Source organism: Rhinopithecus roxellana, chromosome 17 (assembly GCF_007565055.1).
Source record: "Rhinopithecus roxellana isolate Shanxi Qingling chromosome 17, ASM756505v1, whole genome shotgun sequence".
In the NCBI taxonomy this organism is placed as follows: Eukaryota; Metazoa; Chordata; class Mammalia; order Primates; family Cercopithecidae; genus Rhinopithecus; species Rhinopithecus roxellana.
Window position 1 is genome coordinate 286791 of NC_044565.1, and position 22618 is coordinate 309408.

General features: G+C 43.5%; 1 long non-coding RNA gene across 1 annotated transcript; it reads left to right on the plus strand.

The window, feature by feature from the left end:
* The first annotated feature begins 2720 nt into the window (after positions 1-2720).
* Positions 2721-21256, plus strand: LOC104666897. Its single transcript, XR_004054249.1, has 4 exons — positions 2721-2866; positions 3983-4123; positions 4768-4857; positions 17212-21256. It is a non-coding gene; the product is annotated as an uncharacterized LOC104666897 (long non-coding RNA).
* The last annotated feature ends 1362 nt before the right edge of the window (positions 21257-22618 follow it).

Below are 22618 nucleotides of genomic sequence, written 5' to 3' on the forward strand. Positions count from 1 at the left end.
CTTTTGTCCATTTTACAAGAATTTTATGTAACTTAGTCCCTTCAAGTTTGAAATCACAATGTCTCCCTAACTCAAGTTTATGTCTGTACTGTTGGATGCAGTCTACTCTGCTGCTGCCTGGACATATGAAGGGGAAACATTCTTCGAGGGGCCAGCCCTTTTGGCCTCTAGACACAGTTTTGTCAGCTGTGGCCACTTCCCATTCATTCCAGCTAAGATGCAATTTCTGTGCTTGACTCCCCGACTCCTCAAATGTAGAAAAAGCCTAAAATTCCAGTATCTGTCTATTCCTTGTGAAGTTGCCCACCTCCTCATTCATGTGCAGCTTCAGTGGTGACATACTCTGCTTTTACATGGCTTTTTCTTTTTTTTTTTTTGAGACGGAGTCTTTCTCTGTCACCCAAGCTGGAGTGCAGTGGCGTGATCTCAGCTCACTACAAGCTCTGCCTACCGGGTTACACCATTCTCCTGCCTCAGCCTCCCGAGTATCTGGGACTACAGGCGCTCACTACCACGCTCGGCTAATTTTTTGTATTTTTAGTAGAGATTGGGTTTCACCGTGTTAGCCAGGATGGTCTCAATCTCCTGACCTCGTGATCCGCCTGCCTCGGCCTCCCAAAGTGCTGGGATTATAGGCGTGAGCCCCCGCGCCTGGCCGGCTTTTTCTTTTTTGAGATTGAGTCTCACTCTTGCCCAGGCTGGAGTGCAATGGCACAGTCTTGGCTCACTGCAACCTCTACCTCCCAGGTTCAAGCAATTCTCCTGCCTCAGCCTCTTGAGTAGCTGGGACTACAGGCACGTGCCACCACACCTGGCTAATTTTTGTATTTTTTGGTAGAGATGGTGTTTCACCATGTTGGCCAGGCTGGTCTCCTGACGCCAGTTGATTCACCTGCCTCGGCCTCCCAAAGTGCTGGGATTACAGGCGTGCACCACTGCACCAGGCCAGGAATCTGCATTTCTATGCATTTCTATGAATCTACCCAGATGACAGCCCTCTTGGTGTTTGGCAAACAGTACGCTGGGCCCCGCTTGTCATAACCCTGAAGAGGAGCCACCCCATATATACCCTTCCTGTTGTCTCACGCGTCCTTGTGAAGAGTCGACCAAACAGGCTTCGTGTGAGCAACAAGGCTGTTTATTTCATTTGGGTGCAGGCAGGCTGAGTCCCAAAAGAGAGTCAGCAAAGGGTGGTGGATTATCATTAATTCTTACAGGTTTTGGGATACACGGTGGAGCTAGGAGCAATGTTTTGCTGCCAGGGGGTGGATCTCACAAAGTACATTCTCAAGGGTGGGGAGAATTACCAAGAACCTTCTTAAGGGTGGGGAGATTACAAAGTACATTGATCAGTTAGGGTGGGGCAGAAATCACAATGGTGGAATGTCATCAGTTAAGGCTATTTTCACTTTTGTGGATCTTCAGTTGCTTCAGGCCATCTGGATGTATATGTGCAAGTCACAGGGGATATGATGGCTTAGCTTGGCTCAGAGGCCTGACACCTGCCCTTCTGGGAAATGGTGCAGAAGAAAGGATGTCCTACAGTTGGGTGTAGCAAACAACAAAACTGCCAGTTATAACAGGTTTCCTCTATGCAGGAGGGCCCTCAGAAAAGTGACGAATCCTTCTCTCCTGTATTGACCAAAGCTGTAAACAGGAGGACAACGTTTGAACCCTCTAAGAGTCAAAGAGACAAACTGGAACCATTACATTTTTTCTCCAGGTGTTGTGCTGCCCCAGAATTAAAAGCCTGGGCGCGGTGGCTCATGCCTGTAATCTCAGCACTTTGGGAGACCCAGGCGGGTGAATCACCTGAGGTCAGGAGTTCGAGACCAGTCTGCCCAACATAGTGAAATCTCGTCTCTACTAAAAATACAAAAATTAGCCCAGCGTGGTGGCATGCGCCTGTAGTCCCAGCTACTTGAGGGGCTGAGGCAGGAGAATCGTTTAAATCCGGGAGGCGGCGGAGATTGCTGTGAGTCAATATGGTGCCACTGCACTCCAGCCTGGGCGACAGAGACTCTGTATTTATGTATGTATGTATGTATGTATGTATGTATGTATGTATGTATGTATTTATTTATTTTGAGACGGAGTCTAGCTCTGCCGCCCAGGCTGGAGTGCAGTGGCCGGCTCTCAGCTCACTGCAAGCTCTGCCTCCCGGGTTCACGCCATTCTCCTGTCTCAGCCTCCCGAGTAGCTGGGACTACAGGCGCCCGCCTCGTCGCCCGGCTAGTTTTTTGTATTTTTTAGTAGAGACGGGGTTTCACCGTATTAGCCAGGATGGTGTCGATCTCCTGACCTCGTGATCCGCCCGTCTCGGCCTCCCAAAGTGCTGGGATTACAGGCTTGAGCCACCGCGCCCGGCCGACTCTGTATTTAAAAAAAAAAAAAAAAAAAAAAAAAACCCTCGGGCCTGAGAATAAAATTATTAGTACTACAGTTTAACCTAACAGTGGCTTAAAATAGTCACGCAGCCTAGCCACACTATCTTACCACGTGGTACAGCTTCTACGCGGAAATTTTACATTCTTAATAAATGAATTACAAAAGCATTTTTCCGTGTTACCTCGATTCTGGGACCCAATCCGACTAAAAAGGGATCGAAAGAGTGCGGCGAAAGCTATTGATTGACGTGCATTCCAGCCAACCTACGACGCAAGGAGAGCGCGCGCGAGCAGGACGATGCCCAATCATCACTCAGCTGCAGCAGCGGAGGCGGGGCTTGTGGGAACGGCCCACCGCAGGGTTGGCTGACTTGAGAAGCTGCGAAGATGGCGGAGTAAGGCGTGCCGCTGTAAACTGGCCTTTGGGCCGGGGGCGGGCAGCCCCCGGGAGGCCGAGTGCATCTGTTGGACCGTGCAAGGTGAGCCGAGAAGGCCAGTGACTGGGGGACGAGCAGGCGCCGAGGAGGTGGTGTGGCCCAGCCGGGCAGGGTACGGAAGCGCGCAGGAGCCTGCGAGTTGCGGGCAGCCGGCCTCGGCCTCGGCCGGGCGGGGGTTCCAACCTCGGCGGCTCCGGGGCGGCCGGCACCTGCCTTCTGGGTGTGTCCCACGGCCCACTCCTCAGCCCGCCTTGGTCCTTCCCGGTGCCATGCCTTTAGCCACCTTTGTGCTTTCTGCTTGCACCCCCACAGGGCTGTATCTAGCAGCCGCTGCTTCTGCCTTCGGTTTATTTTTCGAAGAATATCTTTGTTTTATTGATTTACTTATACTCCTCGCCTTAGCACTTCGTGCCCCCTCTTTGCCCGTCTGCGGTATCAGTTGAGGCCTGTTGTAGCTCTGAATATTTTGTGTCCCCAGCTCCTTGACCTTGAGACTTGTAACAGGTTCCCCTTGGGAATTGCATTCGCGTGGGTTTATCGCGGACATCCTGGTGCAACCTTTACTAAATCCGTTGGCTCCCACTCCCACCTCCCAAACTTTTATGATCTGAGTAAGCGGTTCTGGCACTGATGTCCTGATAACGTTCTAATGGCGCATTAATTTTGGCTGATGCCAGGATTTTGATAGAATTCACCGCTTTTGGTTTCCGACCCAGAAGTACAGGAGTTCAGTGTACACTATTGTTTTTATAGAGATAGAATGATAGGTTAATGTTATTAGAACCTAGTTTGTGTAAAGTGGTGGGGTTGCACAGTGTCAACATTGTGAGGCATTTAGTATTAGGTTCTCTTGAGTAAACGGATTGTCTCTTTTTGTAATTTGGATTGTTGTAACCCCTCATCCGGTCTCTCAGTTAAATTCTAGGAAAGTTCCTGTTACTAGGTTTCTAAATTGGTGTGGCCTGTTTAAAACTGGCACGTTAGTTCAGTTCAGTTCCGATGGACACACCATTAGACAAATGAAGCTTTTTGGGTATGCGCTTTGTTGGCCTTGGATTTACTAGAGCTGAAAAATAACACAGAAGGACTTCTATATGAGACCTTTTTTATCGCTTTTGTTAGTTTATTTTTTTGTTTTTTTGTCTTTGTCTCATCCAGGAGAAGAAAAAAAAGAGATCGGCCAGAGGAAAGGAACTAAGCAAACATTCTTCCTCCCTACCTTACAGAGGGAAGTGGTCATCTACAATAATGCGAAGTGTCACGCGCATCCCCGTGAAGAGACCACCAAACAGGCTTTGTGTGAGTAATAAAGCTGTTTATTTCACCTGGGTGCAGGCGGACTGAGTCCGAAAAAGGAGTCAGCAAAGGGAGTTAGGGGTGGGCAGTTCTATAGGATTTGGGTAGGTAGTGGAAAATTACAGTCAAAGGGGGTTGTGCTCTTGCGGGCGGGGTGGGGGGTGTCATAAGGCACTCAGTGGGGGAGCTTCTGAGCCAGGAGATGGAATTTCACAAGGTAATGTCATCAGTGAAGGCGGGACCGAACATTTTCACTTCTTTTGTGATTCTTCAGTTGCTTCAGACCATCTGGATGTATACGTGCAGGCTTGGGCTCAGAGGCCTGACACAAAGGTCTTAAGTAGGGGTTAATAAACTACTGGAAATTTTATGCACAATTACACGTTTTTGTGGGAAGGAGAAGATCCATAGTATCAGATTCTCAAAGAGGACAGTGTTCCGTAAAAGCTTGAGAATCACTGCTCCAAGACTTGACATCTTTTTAAAATTAATGCCAGTGCAGGTAGAGAGTAACTGCTTTCTTATTATTCCTTTTGAATAGTTTATGATACTGATTTTTTTTAACAATAGCTTGTTTGTTTCATATTGCGTACTGAAGTTACTAGCACCAGTGAGGGCTATATCCTTAATGTTCTTTTTATTTTTAGGTTCCTTATCACAGGAAGAAAATTTTCCTTGACCTTTAGGTGCTTTTATATTCATCTCAAAAACAAAATTCTGAACTCAGGACTTGGCAAGTAAGTAATTGTGGGCTAATCGTTCCAAATACTGTTTAAGTAGCATGAAAACAGGTACATAGAAGTGGAACAGTAAGCCATTAGCTTCAACAGAAGATGAACATGAAAAATGACTATAAGCTATTGAAATTTAAGTTCAATGTTTTATTTTTCAACAAAAACGTATTAAATAAAAAGGAGTAATCTTGATCATTTGCTCAAACTACCAATAATGTTTACTGTCTAAAGAAAAAAGACACATATTTAATTAGATTGAAGGAAATCAAATGATTAAAAAAATAGGCCTGGCCCGGTGGCTCAAGCCTATAATCCCAGCATTTTGGGAGGCTGAGGTGGGCAGATCACTTGAAGTCAGGAGTTTGAGACCAGCCTGGCCAACATGGGGGAACCCCATCTCTACAAAAAAAATACAAAAATTAAGCAGGTGTGGTGGCATACGCCTGTAATCCCAGCTACTTGGGAGGCTGAGGCGGGAGAATTGCTTGAACGTGGGAGGCGGAGGCTGCAGCGAGCCAAGATTGCGCCCCTGCCTGCGCTTCAGCCTGGGGGACAGAGACAGACTCCATCTCAAACAAAAATACAATAAAAAAAAATAAATATTACTGGGTGGTTTTATTTAAACAAATTTTGTGTATATTTCAGGTATACAACATGATGTTATGGGATACCTATAGATAGTAAAAAGGTTTCTACAGTGAAGTAAATTAACATCCATTGTCTCACATAGTTATTCTTTTGTTTTTGTGGCAACAGCTAAAATCTCATTTAGCATGGATCCTGTTTACAGTACAATTTTATTACCTATCATTGTCATGTTGTACATTAGATCGTTAGACTTGTTCAGCCTACGTAACTGTTCCTTTGTATCCTGTGACCTATATCTCTTCCTTTATTAACTCCCCCATCACTGTTTTGTTCTCTAACTCTGTATATTTGATATTTTTTTAAAAATTCACATGTAAATGAGATTGTGCAATATTTTTCTTTCTGTACTCCTGACTCATCTATGCTGTGACAAAAAAAAAAAACTTCCATACTGTTTTCCATAGTGGCTATTCCGATCTACATTCCCACGAACAGTGAATAATCTTTTTTTCTTTTTCGTTTTTTTTTTTTTGGAGACAGAGTCTTGCTCTGTCAGCACTTGCTCTGTATCACTGCACTCAGGCTGGAGTGCAGTGGTGCTATCTCGGTTCACTGCAGCCTCTGCCTCCCTAATTCAAGCGATTCTTTTGCCTCAGCCTCCCAAGTAGCCAAGTAGCCAGGATTACAGGTGTGCGCCACCACGCCTGGCTAATTTTTGTATTTTTTTAGTAGAGACAGGATTTCACCATGTTGGCCAGGCTGGTCTCAAACTCAAACAGCGTGCTGGGATTACAGGCGTATGCCACTGCACCTGGCCAAGAGCTCATTCTTTTTTATTCCATCATATATATGCACTGTAGTTTCTACAGTTTATCCATTCATCCATTGATGGACAGTTAGGTTGTTTCCGTATTTTGGCTATTGTGAATAATGTTCCACTGAACATAGGAGTGCAGACATCTTTATGAGGTGGTGATTTCATGTCTTTTGGTTATATGCCCAGCAGAGGGAGTGCTGGGTTATGTGGTGGTTCCATTTTTAATTTCTTTACAAACTTCCCAGCTGGGCGCAGTGGCTCATGGCTGTAATCCCAGCTACTCAGGAGGCTGTGGCAGGAGAATCGCTCGAACCTGGGAGGCGGAGGTTGCCATGAGCTGAGATCACGCCACTGCACTCCAGCCCGGGCTACGGACTGAGACTCCATCTCAAAAAAAAAAACTTCCATACTGTTTTCCATAGTGGCTGTTCCGATCTACATTCCCACAAACAGTGAATAATAATTCACTTTTCTCTTAAACCAGGCAAATTTTAGAATTTATTTATTTATTTATTTTGAGACACTTTTGCTCTTGTCGCCCAGGCTGGAGTGCAATGGTGCAATCTCGGCTCACTGCATCCTCCACCCCCTGGGTTCAAGGGATTCTCCTGCCTCAGCCTCCTGAGTAGCTGGGATTACAGGCGCCCGCCACCACACCCGGCTAATTTTTATATTTTTAGTAGAGATGGGGTTTCACCATATTCGGCAGGCTCGTCTTGAACTCCTGACCTTGTGATCCACCCACCTCGGCCTCCCAAAATGCTGAGATTGGAGGTGTGAGCCACCGCGCCTGGCCAGTATGTCCTTTCTTAATTGACAGTGACATTATATCTGCAAAATAGGCTTCATACCTGTTGTGTTAGTTTTAGTTTCCTAGGCCTGATGTAATAAAGCGCCACAAACTGGGTGGCTTAAAATAACAGAAATTGTTTCATAGTTCTAAATAAAGGTCAGATGTCTAAAACCAAAGTGTTGGCAGGGCCATCCCTCTGAATGCACTGAAAAAAAATTTCCAATCCTTCTAACTTCTTGTGGTTCCTTAACTTGTGGCAGCATAACTCCAGTCTTCCCATGAAGTTCTTCCCGTTTGTGTATCTGAATCCTAATTATAAGGACACCAGTCATACTGGATTGGTGTCCATCCTGCTTTGTTATGACCTCATCTTAGCTGCTGACTCTATTACCTGCAATGACCCTATTATCTGCAATGACTCTATTACCAAATAAAGTCACAGTATGAGGTACTAGGGGCTAGGACTTTTAACTTGCGAATATTGAGAGGACACAGTTCAACCCATTAACGCCTACTTGTACCTTGATTATTTATATTTAACCATTCAGTGTGCAACTGCTTTGAGGATTGAAACCTTGTATGTAGTACCAGCTACTCTGGAAACTGAAGTAGTAGGATTGTTTGAGGCCAGAAGTTCAAGGCTGCAGTATGCTGATTGTGCCTGTGAGTAGCCACTGCACCCCAGCTTGGGCAGCATCAGAATTATAGAGACAGAAAGTAGAATGATGGTCGCCAGGGGCTGCAGGAAGGGCAGCGAGAGGGAATTACTGTGTAATGTGTACAAGGTTTCAGTTTGGGAAGAATAAATGAGTCCTGGAGATGGATTATGGTGATGGTTGCACAGCAGTATGAATGTACTTAATACTACTGAATTGTGTACTCGAAAGGGTTAATAGGGTAACTTTTATGTGTATTTTATCACAATAAAAACATTGAAAAATAAAACAACTTTTGTATGTATATGTATATATGTGTGTGTATATGTGATATATATATGATATATATATATATGATATATATATATATATATCATATATATATATATATCAGTAGTAAGAACAGGAGTAAAAACTGATGAGGCAAAATGCCCTTTAGAGTGAAGAAGGCCTTACCACTTGGATTTACAAGTTTAAGTTCAAGTAGACGATAATAGAAACTTGACATTGGTATAGCACAGTATTTATAGTAATCTAAATACCCATCTATAGGCTGGGTGTATTAGCTCACACCTGTAATCCCAGCACTTTGGGATGCCAAGGCAGGTGGGTTCCTTGAGGTCAGGAGTTCGAGATGAGCCTGGCCAACATGGTGAAACTGTGTCTCTACTAAAAATACAAAAATTAGCCGGGCATAGTGGCACCTGCCTGTAGTCTCAGCTACTCTGGATGCTGAGGCAGGAGAATTGCTTGAACCCGGGAGATAGAGGTTGCAGTGAGCTGAGATTGCACCAGTGCACTCCAACCTGGGCGACACAGCAACACTGTCTCAGGGGAAAAAATATATATATTTAATATGTGTGTGTGTGTGTGTGTGTGTGTATAATTTACATATATAATATATGTTTATATATTTTTATATAATATGTTTATAAAATTTATATGGTGTAGAGAACTGATGTAAATAAAGTACATCAAAGGTAGTACTTACAGAGTGGTACTTTGTTCTGAAGTGGAATGATCTCTAAGATACATTAACAGAAAAAGCAAGGTACAGAACAATATATAGTGTGCTTTCATTTGTGGGAAATGTCTCTAGAGATGTTGTGTAGCCATAGAATATTCTTAAAAGGATGTGCAAGAAACACTGTTTACCCTATTTTACCTTATCTTGTGCATATATTTATTCAAATAAGTAATTTAGAATTTTCAAAGGAAGCACTGAATAAATATTTGATAAATGAAAACCAATTTTTGCTCAGGCAACATTTTACATTGATAAAGTATAGTATATTCCCACCTAGGGGGCAGGAATTGGGCACCTCACCCATTTTTTGTTGTTGTGTCTCACTCTTTTGCCCAGGCTGGAGTGAAGTGGCACAATCTTGGCTCACTGCAACCTCCATCCCCCAGGTTCAAGCTATTCTGCCTCAGCCTCTTTCGTACCTGGGATCATAGGTGTCCGCCACCATACCCAGCTAATTTTTGTATTTTTATTAGAGATGGAGTTTTGCCACGTTGGCCAGGCTGGTCTCCAACTCCTGACCTCAGGTGATCCACCCCGCTCAGCCTCCCAAAGTGCTAGGATTACAGGCATGGGCCACCGCACCTGATAAGGTGTTTTTTTTTTTTTTTTTTTTTTTTTTTTAATTTGTTTTTTTGAGACGGAGTCTCACTGTGTTGCCCAGGCTAGAGTGCATTGGTGCTTGCTGCAACCTCCGCCTCTGGGGTTCAAGCAGTTCTCCTGCGTCAGCCTCCTGAGTAGTTAGGATTACAGGCACTTGCCACCATGCCTAGCTAGCAGGTTTTTTTTTTAATATGACACTTATAAACTTAATTTGATTGATAGTGATAATAGTATTCATTGTGTTTTGTGTTTAGAATATATTCTAAATTCCCTATTTACATAGCAAAGTAAAAAAGGGGCACTAACTCCCAGGATACATCATTCTCTCTGTCCTTAGAGGAAGCAAAGTATATTAGTTATTGCTGTATAACAAATAACCCAAAACTTAGTGGATTAACACAGCAGCAAATATCTATTACGTCTCTCAAGAATTTGGGAATAGCTTAGCTATGGGGAGGTTCTGGCTTAGGGTCTCTTAAAAGTTTGAAGTCTGGCTGGGTGCAGTGGCTCATGCCTGTAATCCCAGCACTATGGGAGGCCAAGGTGGGCGGATCACGAGGTCAGGAGACCATCCTGGCTAACATGGTGAAACCCCGTCTTTACTGAAAACACATACACACAAATTAGCCGGGCGTGGTGGTGGGCACCTATAGTCCCAGCTACTCAGGAGGCTGAGGCAGGAGAATGGCATGAACCTCGGAGGTGGAGCTTGCAGTGAGCCGAGATCATGCGCCACTGTACTCTAGCCTGGGCGACAGAGCAAGGCTCCATCTCAAAAAAGAAAAAAAAAAAAGCTTGAAGTCTGATGGAGTTCTATGGTGACACATTTACATGGCTGGCACATTCATGCTGTTTAGGGAGAAGTTTCATTTCTTCCCAATGTAGGCCTCTTTCAGGGCTGTGTGAGCACCCTTATGTGGTGGCTGGCTTCTCCCTAAACAAGCAATCTAAGAGAACAAAACAAAAACCATAGTCTACTCTATGACTTTGCCTCAGAAGTTACTCACTGTCACATCCACCTTGTTCTGTTGGTCAGTATTCTGACATCAAGTGGTACATGACAATACTTTTTTTTTTTTTTTTTTTTTTTTTGAGATGGAATCTCACTTTGTTCCTCAGGCTAGAGCATGGCAAGCTCCGCCTCGCAGGTTCATGCCATTCTTCTGCCTCAGCCTCCCGAGTAGCTGGGACTACAGGCATCCGCCACCATGCCTGGCTAATATTTTGTATTTTTAGTAGAGATGGGGTTTCACCGTGTTAGCCAGGATGGTCTCGATCTCCTGACCTCGTGATTCGCCTGCCTCTGCCTCCCAAAGTGCTGGGATTACAGGCGTGAGCCACCACCCCCGACCATGGCAATGCATTTCTGACGTCACCCAGAGTTAGCATAGACCTACAGGTCAAAGGGCATGGTCCTCAACAAGACTGTCCTCACTTCAGATGCCAGGTGTACTTTGGAGGTACCCCTAGCCACCTGCATTTTTGACCAACTGGCTACAAATTTAGAGATTCCCATGACCCTGTTAGAACCAACTTTTGATTTCATTGGTTTTCTTTATTGTTTTTAGTTCCTTTAAAGTTAGGTTGGTTGATTCGAGGTCTTTTTACTTTTTTTGAGACAGTTTCACTCTGTTGCCCAGGCCAGAGTGCAGTGGTGCAGTCTCAGATCACTGGAACCTCTGCCTCCTGGGTTCAAGCAATTCTCCTGCCTCAGCCTCCCAAGTAGCTGGAATTACAGGTGTGCGCCACCATGCCCGGATAATTTTTGTATTTTTAGTAGAGATGGGTTTTCCCCATGTTGGTCAGGCTGGTTTGAAACTCCTGACTTCAAGTGATCCGGTCACCTCGGCCTCCCAAAGTGCTGGGATTACAGGTGTGAGCCACTGTGCCTGGCTTTTTAGAAACAAGGTCTCGCTCTGTTACCCAGGCTGGAGTTCAGTGGCTTTTCTCAGGTGTGACCATGGCACACTGCCGCCTCGCACTCCTGACCCCAAGTGATCCTCCCATCTCAGCCTCCTGAGTAGCTGGGACTACAGGCATGTGCCACCACTGCTGGCTGAGGTCTATTTTAATGTAAGCATTTACAGCTATAAATTTCCATCTTAGCATTGCTTTCACCACATCCCATAAGTTTTTGTTAGGTTTTCATTTGTCTCAAGGTACTTTCTAATTTCCTTTTTGATTTATTTTTTGACTCACTGGTTTAGGAGTGTATTATTTAATTTCCACTGGCTTATTTACTCTAAATTCCAAGGATTTAAAGTATCCTTTTCCGGAACAAAGGGCAGTCAGAGTCTTTATTTATACAACAGTCACGTAGATTAACCCTGATTCATTGTTGGAGGCGACTGTAAAAAGGCCTGCATACCGGGAGGCAGCAATCACTGGTGACTTATTTTGGAGGCTGGTTAGCACAGGAAATTATTGGCTCACAAGCTAGCTTACCTAAGGTGTCCACATACAATTTATATTCTCCTTTGCCATCCTCCCGATAAGTCAGGTTTTTTAGTAGAAAGTTATTTTATATAATCAGCATCAGTAAGCAAGTAACTTCAACCACTTGAAAGTACCTAATGTGAGGCCAACTTTAGGGGGAATTTATTTGTAAGTTTTGTGTATCCGTTGTATAGTTGTAGTTGATAAATCTAGAAAACTAGATTTTCAGCAGCCGGGTGTGGTAGCTCACGCCTGTAATCCCGCCACTTTGGGAGGCTGAGGCAGGTGAATCACGAGGTCAGGAGTTCAAGACCAGCCTGGTCAACATGATGAAACTCTGTCTCTACTAAAAATACAAAAAATTAGCTGGGCGTAGTGGTAGGCACCTGTAATCCCAGCCACTCAGGAGGCTGAGGCAGGAGAATTGCTTGAACCCGGGAGGTAGAAGTTGCAGTGAGTCCAGATTGTGCCATTGCACTCCAGCCTGGGTGACACACACAGCGAGACTCCATCTCGAAAAAAAGAAAACTAGATTTTCTAGATTGTGTCTAATTATATTTTTAGTTCATGTTGGCTAAGCATTTAAGAGCCCTACTATTCATGTATTCAACAATTTTTTTTTTTTTTTAAGATAAAGTCTCACTCTGTCACGCAGGTTGGAATGCAGTGGTGCAATCTCATCTCACTGCAACCTCTGCCCCTCGGATGCAAGCTGTCCTCCTGCCTTAGCCTCCCAAGTAACTAGGCCTACAGGCACCTGCCACCACACCTGGCTAATTTTTGTATTTTCAGTAGAGATGGGGTTTTGCCATGTTGGCCAGACTGGTCTCGAACTCCTGACCTCAGGTGATCCACCCACCTTGGCTTCCCAACGTGCTAGGGTTACAGGCGTGAGCCGCCACACCCAACCTATTCAACACATTTTCATCAAGTGCCTACCATGGATCACATGCTATTCTGGGGCTTGTAATTCATGGGTGAACAAAACGGGATTCTTCCAGTGGATCTTACATTTTAGACAAAACAGTAAGTAAGTGAGAAATGAAATAAGTACCTCTTGTAACTTCCTAGATAGTGTCATCTGCTGTGGATAAAGGGAAAAGTAGAGCAGGATAAAGGGCAATGATGGGAGATTATCTGTGTATAGGATGAGGGAAAGATACAGGTTTATATAGGGGCCCAAGGTAGGCCTCAATGAAGAAGTGATATTTAGAGACCTGCAGGGGGACTTAGTTATGCAGATACCTGGGGGAAGAGTCCTCCCAGTGTGGGAACAGCCCCTACAAAGGCTGTAAGGAGCATGCCTAATGTTTCACAAAGAGCAGAGTCCACTGTGGTTAGAGCCCATGATGGAGCTATGGTCAGAAGAGATTAGGGTGCAGATCTTATGAGGAACTGAAGGTCATGAGTTTTGGCTTTTACACTAAGCTGCTGTTTATTCAGCTATTCTGGGTTTTGTTGTTGTTTGTTTTGAGACGGTCTCACTGTCGCCCAGGCTGGAGTGCAGTGGCACAGTTTCAGCTCACTACAACTTTGCCTCCTGGGCCCAAGTGATTCTCCCACCTCAGCCTCCTGGGTAGTCGGGACTATAGGCACATGCCACCGCACTTGCTAATTTTTTCAGTTTTTTGTAGAGACAGAATCTCAGTATATTGCCAGGCTAGTCTCAAACTCGTGGGCTCAAGCAGCCTTCCCCCGCCTTAGCCTCCCAAAGTGCTGGGATTATAGGTGTGAACCACTGTGCCCAGACAGCCATCCTCAAATGGGTTAGTTATATCCTGCCATTAATGATACACACACATACATACCTATGTGTAAGAGTGTATAAATTGATTAGTCGTGTCTGAGATATGAAATTGGGCATTTTGAAGAGAATATAAGTTTATGATTTGCTAGTGTTATTGCCTAATATTAAGATATAGATTATTTGGGGGACAAAGTTTACATATGTTCAAGGTGTGCTTCCTCCCCCATCCAGACGGCATCTTGCTCTGTCACCCAGGCAGGAGTGCAAGTGGCCTGATCTCAACTCACTGCAACCTTTCAGCTCCCGGGTTCAAGCAATTCCCATGCTTCAGCCTCCCAAGTAGGTGGGATTACAGGTGCCCACCACCACACCTGGCTAGTTTTTGTATTTTTAGTAGAGACTGGGGTTTCACCATGTTGGCCAGGCTGATCTCGAACTCCTGACCTGGTGATCCTCCCAGCTTGACCTCCCAAAGTGTTGGGATTATAGGCGTGAGCCCCTGCGCCCGGCCAAGGTGTTTTTACATACATTTTATGTTTTATGTTATGTTATGTTATGTTATGTTATGTTATGTTATGTTATGTTATGTCTTTTGAGACTGAGTCTTGCTCTGTTGTCCAGGCTGGAGTGCAGTGGCGCGATCTCGGCTCACTGCAGGCTCCGCCTCCCGGGTTCACGCCATTCTCCTGCCTCAGCCTCCTGAGTAGCTGGGACTACAGGCGCCGCCACCACCACGCCCAGCTAATTTTTGTATTTTTAGTAGAGACGGGGTTTCACCGTGTTGGCCAGGATGGTCTCGATCTCCTGACTTCGTGATCCGCCCACCTCGGCCTCCCAAAGTGCTGGGATTTCAGGCATGAGCCACCGCACCCAGCCACACTTTTTTTTTTTGAGACAGTCTTGCTGTGTTGCTATCTGGAGGGCAATGGCGCTATCTTGGCTCACTGCAACCTCCACCTCCCGGGTTTCAAGTGAGCCTCTGTAAAGAAGCAGCCCTGCTGCTCATAGGGTTCTAAAGGTGTACCTGTGGATTTTTTTTTTTTTTTTTTTTTGAGACGGAGTCTCGCTCTGTCGCCCAGGCTGGAGTGCAGTGGCGCGATCTCAGCTCACTGCAAGCTCCGCCTCCCGGGTTTACGCCATTCTCCTGCCTCAGCCTCCTCCCGAGTAGCTGGGACTACAGGTGCCCGCCACCTCGCCTGGCTAGTTTTTTGTATTTTTTAATAGAGACGGGGTTTCACCGTGTTAGCCAGGATGGTCTTGATCTCCTGACCTTGTGATCCGCCCGTCTCAGCCTCCCAAAGTGCTGGGATTACAGGCTTGAGCCACCGCGCCCGGCCACCTGTGGATCTTTACTTTTTCCTCTTCCATGCTGCTTTTGCAACAAGTGCAAATTCTGCACTTTTTTTCCTCCTGATTTGATTCTGGATTAATCTACGTTTGGCTTTCCTAGGCTTTTAATAAGAACCCTATCTTGAACCAGAAGAGGTTATTTAGCTTCAATTTACAGTTGAGGTGTTTTTTAATGTATATGACAGATTGAAAATAGTGGGCTAGAAAAACTAGTTAGCTAATCGCTGTTCACCATTTTTGTAAACTAAAATCGTTTAAGCCTTTGACGGGCATCTGTGATGTATTATTGTAAAACTCTTAAACATTTTACAGTGTACAATTCATTGGCATTAAGTATATTCCACATGGTTGTATAAGCATTACCATTATCTCTAGAATTTTTTCATCATTTCAAATAAACTCTGTACTCATTAATCTCCCCATCTCCCCTCCCACAGCCCCTGGTAACCTCTCTACTCTAAATCTCTATGAATTTGACTATTGTCAGTATCTCATGTAAGTGGAATTATACAATATTTGCCCTTTTGTGTCTAACATCTTTTTGCAGATTTAATAGTTTTTACATTTAGCAGCAATGAACTTGATGTACTTTTTAAAAAAATTTTTCAGACAGAGTCTCACTCTCGTCACCCAGGCTGGAGTGCAGTGGCACAATCTTGGCTCGCTGCAACCTCCGCTTCCAGGTTCAAGCAATTCTCCTGCCTCAGCCTCCTGAATAGCTGGGATTCCAGGCACGTGCCACCACGTCCAACTAATTTTTTTGTATTTTTAATAGCGATGGGGGTTCACCATGTTCACCAGGGTGGTCTTGAACTCCTGACCTCAGGTGATCCACCCGCCTAGGCCTACCAAACTGCTGGGATTACTGGCGTGAGCCACTGCGCCCGGCCTTGATTTAGTCTTTACATGTTTACATTTGGTGATAATGAAACTATGTATTTTACTTACAGTTATATTTTATAAAATGCCATTTATTGCTGGTAGTTGAAGGTGATTCAGAGTAAGATACATATGGTTTTGAGTATTATATATTTTTTAGACATCAAATTTGGAGTACAGTGCTACTTGTGTTTATTTTTGTTTCTTTTTTCTTTTGATAGGAGCTGCAAGTGAAGATACAGTGCTACCTTATTTTTCATTTTTATTTTTTGGAGACAGAGTCTCACTCTTGCCCAGGCTGAGTGCAGTGGTGTAATCATGGCTCACTGCAACCCCAACCTCCAGGCCTCAAGCATTGCTCCTGCTTCAGCCTCCAAAGTAGCTAGGACCACAAAAGGCACCACCACACCCTGCTAATTTTTTAATTTTTTCTAGAGTGGGGTCTTGCTGTGTTGCCCAGGCTGGTCTCCAACTCCTGGGCTCAAGGGATCCTCCTGCCCTCAGCCTCCCAAAGTGCTGGGATTACAGGTGTGAGCAGCTGCACCTGGCTCAGTGCTACTTTAAAACACAAATATGGCCGGGCCCAGTGTCTCACACCTGTAATCCCAGTACTTTGGGAGGCTGAGGCGGGTGAATCACTTGAGGTCAGGAGTTCGAACCCAGCCTGGCCAACATGGTGAAACACCGTTTCTACTAAAAATACAAAAATTAGCCGAGTGTGGTGGTGCATGCCTATAATCCCAGCTACTCGGGAGGCTAAGGCAGGAGAATCACTTGAACCCAGGGGGCAGAGGTTGCAGTGAGCTGAGATCACACCACTGCACTCCAGCCTGTGCAGCAGAGTAAGACTCTGTCTCAAACAAAAACCAAAAATAAAAACAAAAAATGTTTTATATGCAGAAAAGTTTTTTGTGTCATGCTTGTATAAATCCAGCTTTTTTTGTATCGTGCTTGTAATTTTTTTTCTGGCTATTACTGCTTTTCTGATAATAGTACTGAATTTGATGTTATGGTTGGTCATTTTCTTTTAGATAATATGTAATCCAAAATACTCTTTTCTTTTTTTTGTTTTTTTGTTTTTTTGTTTGTTTGAGACAGAGTCACACTCTGTTGCCCAGGCTGGAGTGCAGTGAAGCAATCTTGGCTCACTGAAATCTCCGCCTCCCAGGTTCAAGCGATTCTCCTACCTCGGCTTCCTGAGTAGCTGGGACTACAGGCACCCGTCACCACGCCCGGCTAATTTTTTTGTATTTTTAGTAGAGACAGAGTTTCACCATGTTGACCAGGCTGGTCTTGAACTCCTGACCTCATGATCCACCTGCTTCGGCTTCCCAAAGTGCTAGATTTACAGATGTGAGCCACTGTGCCCAGGCTATTCTTTTCTTTATATTTTAGATGTTGTTTTGAGTCAGCTTATGCAGAAGTACCTGTCCTAACCTTTCTGTTTTTATTTTGTATTTCTAGGTGTCTCTGTGTTGTCTCCTAGAGTGGGTAGTCCTGCTTCTTTTACCCAGTTACTTTCCCTATTCTTGAAATGTGGCTATCACTTCTCTACACATTACCTCCATGATTTGGAATGGAAAAGGCCACTTTTCTTTTTGTTCTGCCTCTCAAATTCAACACAGAGGAGCTCCTAGGATTCCAGTTATCCTGCCAACATCTCCAGGAAGAAAGAAGCAACTCGCATGGGTCTTCTGCTGTTTGCTTACTTATAAAGACATCATTTGCAAGCTGAAGGCTGAGTTTCATTTGAAACAGGTGCTTAGGTGGTGGTATTTGTGAATACTTTTCATTCCAAGCAAGAAAACTAAAGAAGTAGCAAGTATGGATGACTTCAGGGTTTTAAAAAAATGTCTTCCAGTTTCAGCCACTACCATGATAAGCACAGTTGAGACTGCAGCAGTAAATTCCAAATATGTCTTTCTAATTTGACATGAAAGATACTAAAAATTTATGTTTGTATATTTAAATCCTGGCTCATCCTGTGACAGATTTACTGAATAAGAACAAAGGCCCAATTTTAAACAAAAACCTAGGCCGGGTTCGGTGGCTCACTCCTGTAATCCCAACACTTTGGGAGGCTGAGGCAGGTGAATCACCTGAGGTTGGGAGTTCAAGACCAGCCTGATCAACATGGAGAAACCCCATCTGTAATAAACATAGAAAATTAGCCTGGTGTGGTGGTGCGTGCCTGTAATCCCAGCTACTCGGGAGGCTGAAACAGGAGAATCACTTGAACCCGGACGGCAGAGTTCGCAGTGAACCGAGATTGCACCACTGCACTCTAGCCTGGGCGACACAGTGAGACTCCATCTCAGAAAAAAAAACAACTTTGGACATAGAGGAGTCGGGGTCAGAGAGGGGAGGATGAGAGAATTTTCCATATAACTACTTTTCCTTAAGAAAAACAAGCAAAAATGCCTCATGCAGTGCCATCTGACTTTACGGTGTTTCACATTATATAGTTTATTTTTTGTAAACGCATAAGATTAACTCTTCCTGCAACCCAAGGTGGATACTTGGATGTTTGAATTTTTTTTTTTTTTTTTTTTTTTTTGAGGCGGAGTCTCGCTGTGTTACCAGGCTGGAGTGACTGGCGTGATCTCTGCTCACTGCAGTGTGTCCCACCTGGGTTCAAGCGATTCTCCTGCCTCGGCCTCCCAAGTAGCTAGGATTATAGGCGCACACCACCACTCCCAGCCTGATTTCTTACTCTAGATATTAGGTATATTGTTAGGCTGAAAAGACTGGGACTCAGGTACTTTCCCCAGTTGGGACTGAACTTTCTCATCAGAGAATGGGCGTCAGAGGCAATGTTCCCAAACTTGTGGTTGGTTCATCGTGGAAAAGAAACCTCAAAACAAGAAAAATAATTACAATAAGAAATGGATTTTCTTTTTTTCCCACAACAGTTATACATTATAAAGAACAGACTGTCGTAGAAAACTGTCCTTGTTTCCAAATCAGCAGAGGACCATTGTATGTATTGTCAGGTCTTTATATAAGAGTGAAACCTTTATTTATGCTTCTTTGTAAGTAGAGAATAAATGTTAAAACTAATTAGATGAAATTAAGAACAGAGAGTACTGGAACATCTCTGTGTTTTCAGAATGTTCGCTCAGGTCCATGAATGCTGTGATGCTGGGAACTTAGGGAGGATTCACCAAAATCCGAGAGTGATAAAAATGACCCAAAATGGGAAATGCTGAGCACTCTTACTATTAGTGAGATTGGTCAGTCAACCCATTTGAAATGGGTAAAAATTGCTTTTAGTAAAATAATTACATATTATATATAAAATATTTCTTTTTTTGAGACCTACTGAGTGAGTGATAAAAGCATAGTAGAAATCACTTTGGTTAAAAGTAACTCAAAATTTTCTCTAAGCTACTTACTCAAGTTTTTCTTTAATATTTTGAAATTGTTCAAGACAGAATGGAGCCTACATATATGGGTTCCACTAGTATGTTGAAAATGTCATATCATGGAGAATTTGTACCTTCCAGCTGTCTGTTAACCCATCTTCTCTGTACTTCTGGCACCTTTTTTCGTAGGATCGTTTGGCAGGGGTAGAGTACCTGTACTTTTGGCACCATTGAAACCAGCTCTGGCCCACTTGTTTGAATAGCTATCAGACTCAGTGTCTCTATGTGTTTTATATTTTTTTCATTCCACAGTGGAGAGAACCAGTGTTTAATGCTCTTGAAATTGTTTCTGTATCTTCCATGGTTCAGACCAGATGCATTTAACAAAATGGATATATTCCAGCTGTAGTTGCCCAGTGTTTACTTAATACATCTACATTTTTTTCTTGTCTAGTTTGGTCCCCTTGATAGGAAGAGCTATAATTTTAGGCAGGACTATACATGAATTTGTAGCCATGCTTCCTTCCTTTCCCTTGCTCCTCCATGTTAGCTGGCAGTTTTTCTTTTGAAAAGTTAAACAACGGGGTATGTGCAATAGAAATATATATATATATGTATATTTTAATACTTGTGGACAAATGTTACAAGTTGTTTAAGAACAACAAAATCACCAATGTCTTCCATTTTGAGATGTGTATAGTTTTGTAAGCATTAGTGCTTGGTAGCATATTGTAGTGCCATGTTAGGGGTTAGTGCATGAGCCTAGTGATTTTAAACTTCAGGATGAATTATTGATAATAACAAATAGTGTAAAAAGAGTGGAAAATCCAAACCTTTTCTTTTTCCATAATGTCTAAATCTGTTATATTCTCCCTGGGGAAAAGAGATTAAGGCCCAAAAGACTCATTTATGAATAGAAATGTGGGGTCAAAATCTGAGATACTATGAGGACATTTCAGCTTTCCATAAGGTATCTGGAAACCAGCTTTGTGTCTTATGAAACCTCAAGTCAAAATCAGACCCCATTTAATTATTCTGCTTTGCTCTTTTTTGGGGGGGGTTATGGGGGGAGATACTCTCACTCTGTCACCAGGCTGGAGTGCAGTGGTATAATCTTGGCTCACTGCAACCTCTGCCTCTTGGGTTCAAGTGATTCTCATGCCTCAGCCTCCCGAGTAGCTGGGACTACAAGCACACGCCACCACGCCCAGCCAATTTTTGTATTTTTAGTAGAGACGGGGTTTTGCTGTGTTGGCCAGGCTGGTCTCAAACTCCTGACCTCAAGTGATCCACCCGGCCTGCTCTTTTCATGTCTTAACATGGCATATCTTTTAGGTTCATTGTTTTCCTACTCCTTGTATGTCAAGAAATTACATTTTGCATGTGTCGTGGAGATGCTGTTACTTGCTTTAGTGAGTGCTTTTCTAATCTGCAGACCATTTACATTTCCTATTTGCAGCATGCTGTGTGCAAACACTCCGTAATTTGGAGTATTCAATTGTTTGTTAGGGCTCTTCCTATTTCCAAATGTGCTGAATTGTCTGTTGATGGGATTTTCAGACCTTTTCATGAGAACTGGAAATGTAGCTGGGTGGCACCTACCTAGGTTGCTATGTAATAAGTAGACTCTTTCTCTTGGGTATAGTAAGCCTTAGACAGCTTTCACTTTTATCTACTTTACTTGTGGAAATAAAACAGTTGTTTTGTTCTGAAATAAAAAGATAGCTTTCTGTAGAGAAGGAATTCCTACCTCTAAAAGCTGCCTTGAAAACTCAGAAGTGGCAGTTTTCTGAGGTGATTTTTCAATTTCAATATTAGGGAGAGTCCAGCATTTGCTGACACAGATTCTACATAACTAATGTATGATAGCAAATGCAAAACTATTATAATGTGGTGTGTCTTGTGCAGACACAGGTTAGAACAAGTAGACTCTGGCAGCAGATCTCCAGAAACCCAAGTTTAGATTCTCATCGTGTATCTGAAGTAGTTATACTCTTAAGTAGTTTAGTGCCTGGAAGAATCCATTACTGAAAAGCATTTAACATTAAAAAAAAAAAAAAACAAAAACTGAAAAGATAATGAATACAGAATAGCACAGTATATAGGAAAGGATATTTCCTGTTGCAAAAAAAAAAAAAAAAAAAGCCATAAAATGAATAGTAATTTTTAAGAGGTAGAATTTTAGTAGCAATAAGTTTGTGCATGGATAGTAATTTGCATTAGCAAGGTTGTACAGTAGAAAAAGTGATACAGCTTGAGTTTGTGGGGCTCTGCAATCAAGAGTTGCACACAGGCCAGGTGCGGTGGCTCACACCTGTAATCCTGACACTTTGGGAGGCCGTGGCAGGTGGATCACAAGGTCACGAGATCAAGCCCATCCTGGCCAACATGGTGAAACGCCATCTCTACTAAAAATACAAAAATGAGCCGGGCGTGGTGGCGCGCGCCTGTAATCCCAGCTACTCGGGAGGCTGAAGCAGGAGAATCGCTTAAACCTGGGAGGCGGAGGTTGCAGTGAGCCGAGATCTCACCACTGTACTCCAGCCTGGTGACAGCGGGACTCCACCTCAAAAAAAAAAAAAAAAAAAAAAACTGCACAAAAGGAAAATACGTTCTGCATGAAGAGGATATGAAAGGTACTTTCTTTTAGAACAGTATGAATGTATATGAATTTATCTGTGAGAAATAATCGACTTTTGTGTAAGTTAAAGGTTAAAGACCCTCTGTTTCCTAAATCAGAGGGTTAGAGCTGTTGAAATTAAACCTTTATAGTGCTTAACCTGGAAACAAATGTACTACAGCCCCACTGAAGCCGCTCTGTGGGTTTTTTGCTTACGATGTTTTAGCAACAGGCATTCATTTTGTAGAATGGTGTACTTTCTGCTTTGTCTCCTTATCTTTCTCCATTAGTTTCCTGGGTACATTTTTTTTAAAGGGAGAGAAGTTTGTGAGTTTAATGTTTTAAAAAAACTCCCAAGAACATGGATAAGCTGGATTTCTCTCATGCTTATGATTAGGGAGTTAGGATTTAAAGATGCAAAGCAGAAGGATTGAAAGGAATAGCTAGTGAGTATGTTTGGGTGGGCGGGATGTGAAACCTTGCCTAATATAGATGTGTCCTATGGCCTGTGACTGCTTATTCTTTACCAAGGAGAACCCAGCAAACTAGTTTCTTTCTTCATCTGAGGAACCACACAGCTCACATCAGAATATAATAGTGAAACTAGGGTGACTTCACTCCCTTTCACCTGATGTCTATCTTGGCCTTTCAGCACCTTGGCTATCCCTGAAAAGACTGGGTCTACATTTCCTTGTTTTCCCAGGGAAAAAAACTAAAAGATAAGTGATGTAGATCTAAGAAATAGTGCCTCTTGAATATTTATTACATGACAACTAACACATAGGGAAAAGGCTATGTTAAGCTGATTATAGCTCCTCTTTAAATGTCCTATGCTGTCAGTTGGTCTTAGAGACATTGGAATAACCAAGCAATATTCAGGCATCTG